At 43.4% G+C, this 3,116-nt stretch overlaps 1 pseudogene; it reads right to left on the bottom strand.

The window, feature by feature from the left end:
- Positions 1–937: 937 nt before the first annotated feature.
- LOC102873486 lies at positions 938–1,594 on the bottom strand (annotated as a pseudogene).
- Positions 1,595–3,116: the final 1,522 nt, after the last annotated feature.

Raw genomic sequence — 3,116 nt, 5'->3', positions numbered from 1 at the left:
GGAACAGAATCAAGAACCCAGAAATGGACTAATCTACCTCTAGTCAACTAATATTTGACAAGGAAACAAATCTTATCAAACAGGAAAATGACAACCTCTTCAACGAATGGTACTGGCAAAACTGAACTGTGACCTTTAGAAAACTGAAACATGATTGATGTATCTCACATACAAAATCAACTCAAGATGAAAGGTAAAGCCCTGAACCAAAAAAAATCATAGGAGACAAAATGGAACCAGGCTTAGAAACATAACCTCTTATTTTTACTTATAGAAATAATTCTCAATTTATTTTTAATAAAAGAAAACACGGTTTTTCTTTTAATAGCCACACAGTCTTGCACATGGAACCATTATTCTGAGTTTACTTTCTCTCTTTCTCTAATCTATGTTTCTTCCTCCCACCCCCAGGGCATTTATAATCATAGGATATGACCTTTTTGGAAAATTAAAAAGAAGCATAAATTATCTTCATAAGCATAATGCTTCTCCCCCCCCCCCTTTTTTCCAAAGCCTGGACTCCAGAGCTTGGGCTAACTGAAGTCAACAGTTCTTTATGAGTGCCAGTTGTGTACTAGACATTATTCCAAATAAATACCTGGGACCCATCAGAGAGCAAACAGATCCCTGCCCTTATGATCTTACAGTCTAGCATTTCCCACTTCACTTGCACACTGACTCAGGCAAGTCTATACCCCTCTGTCCCTCAGCTGCCTAATGGGAGGAATATGCAGAACCAGCTCAGACCATGGGTGACATGCTTTCTGTTCTGTAGATGTCAAACAAGACCCTTGCCCCTTGCCCTAGCCTATCTCTTAGGCAATAGATAGTGGAGGATGTTGCTTTTTAATGAGAGCCCACTGGGACTAGGGGGTTGGAGCTAGATTGTCTGCTGTGCGATGGTGGTGGTGGTAGAAGGGCTGTGCAGGGCCGATGGCTACACAAATTGTTGCTGCTGCTGCTGTTTCTTGGTGGCTGCCTTGCTGGCTAGGTCCTTGGCCTTCTCTGTAGCTGCCAGTGCTGTCTCTTTTGCCGTTTCCTTGGCTTCTTTGGCAGTTTCAACAAGTGTCTTAGAAGGGACTTCCCCTTGTAGCTTGGCCAAGACATATTCAAAACCGTTCATAGTCTTGGTCACGTTGCTTTTAAATCAAGCCAGACCAAATTCCTGGACAGCTCTGGAGACACCAAACAAGAGGAGACCCAGGCCTCTCAGGGATTTCGGTCCAACCACTGTTATCAGAGTTAACACACTGTAAACACAGCATTCCTCCACCACCATCAGCTGGCCATGGTTGATGTTCCAGGGCAAGGTGGTCATGGTCTGATTCTGTGGGTCCACAATAGAGTCCTCCAGGATGGACACTGACTGAGCAACATTGGCAGGAAGCAATCATTCAGCCCAGTGGGGCATCCTGTTGGTCTTGGTCAGGAGTCTCCGGGGCAGGAGTTTCTGGTCAGGGGTAACCTCCCGGTGTACTATGTCTTCCGTCAAGACATGTTTGCTGTAGGGATACAGGTACCGCTACCTGGAGGTGGCAAACATTTGGTCCTAGGAACTCTGGAGCATGCTCAGGCCCAGGAAATATTTCACCATTGTCCCAGCCAGGAAGGGCTCAACACCCGCGCAGCATCAGGAGTGTGTGTGTGTGTGTGTGTGTGTGTGTGTGTGACTTCTGACTCATGGCAATGGCATCCACATCGGCGTATAACTGTGCCCCATATACGTTAGGTATTGAAATACATCCTCCCAAATTGCTTCGTAATTTCTAACATTGATCCTATGATTTTGATCTCACTTTGGAAAATGCTGTCCTTGTTATGCTAATAAGACAGAATTAGTGAAACCAAGAATTTGAGGGTAGAACAGTATTCCATAGACATTATAAATTGAACTGTGTCCAGTCATCAAAATAAGTGTTGTAAATCCCAATCTCTGTTCCTGTGGTTAAAAGCCCAAATCGGGGATGAGTTGTCTTTGTTATGTTAATGAGACAAGATCTCTGTAGAGTATCATTTGAGTTCTTCTCTTTTGAGATAAAAAAAATTAATCAAGCAAATAGGCAAACAGATATGTATGAAAAGAGATGCTAAACCACACTAAGATGTCTCAGGATTCAAAGCTCAGAAGAGACAAGGACTTCTCTAGAACCACAGAGAAAGACAGCTGTACCCTAAAGCCAGCACCCTGATGGGGACTTCTAGCTCCCTAAACTGTGTGAGAATAAGTTTCTGTTTGTTAAAGTCATCCCTATGTGAAATTTATGTTACAGCTGAACAGAGCTCAGGCAGCATAGTGGGTAAGGAGTTGTGTAGCCAACCCAATGGGATGCGGTTTGAATCCACCAGCTAGGTAGGCTATCTCCTCCCATGTGATTTCCAGACTCTGAAAATCCACTGGAAGGTCAGTCCACCTGATGACACATAATTTGAAAGGTGCTAGTTTCAGCCCCTTAATTAGTTCAAACCCAGAGGATGTGCCAACAAACAATAGTTGCTACACTGGAGGCCACCTGTAGCAACACCTGTTTAATTCACACTCAGTTGTGAGAAGGCTGACAAGGGTAAGCCAGAGATATTATAGTCTCTGGTTAACAGGAAATGTTACTTGATCCACCTGCTACCTGTTACTTACCCTTCCCTTTTTCTGGCCTTAGGGCCCATGTGTCTTCTGGCCAATGCTCTTCTTCTGTTATCTGTTGGCACAGGCTGCTGACGTAGGTGGCCTTGTGATTTGGGACTGAACTTTAAGAGAGGATGATGATTTATTCCCCTGCAGGCTTTCAGACCCAAGGAAAAGTTTATAATGACAACAAGACAGGTAACTAAAGCAACTGTTTTCAGTGGCTTATTTTTTGGAAAAGTCAAGACTTTCTTCCAGGACACCTCTGAGTGGACTTGAACATCTGACCTTTAGACTATCAGCTAAGTACATTCGTCATTTTCACCACCAAGGGCTCCAATCCCATCAAAGCATCTTTTTAAAAGAAAGGAACAGTTTAATTGGTTTTCATTCAATCATTCACATTTTCTTTTGTAACATTAATTGTTGTTGTTTGTTGTTATGTGCCGTCGAGTCGTTTCCAACTCATAGTGACCCTATGCACAACAGCTCTAAA

This window comes from Elephantulus edwardii, unplaced genomic scaffold (assembly GCF_000299155.1).
Source record: "Elephantulus edwardii isolate Elephantulus edwardi_28Jun2011 unplaced genomic scaffold, EleEdw1.0 scaffold00047, whole genome shotgun sequence".
Classification (NCBI taxonomy): domain Eukaryota; kingdom Metazoa; phylum Chordata; class Mammalia; order Macroscelidea; family Macroscelididae; genus Elephantulus; species Elephantulus edwardii.
Note: the sequence above shows the minus strand (reverse complement) of the source record. Positions and strands in the feature narration are given on the sequence as shown.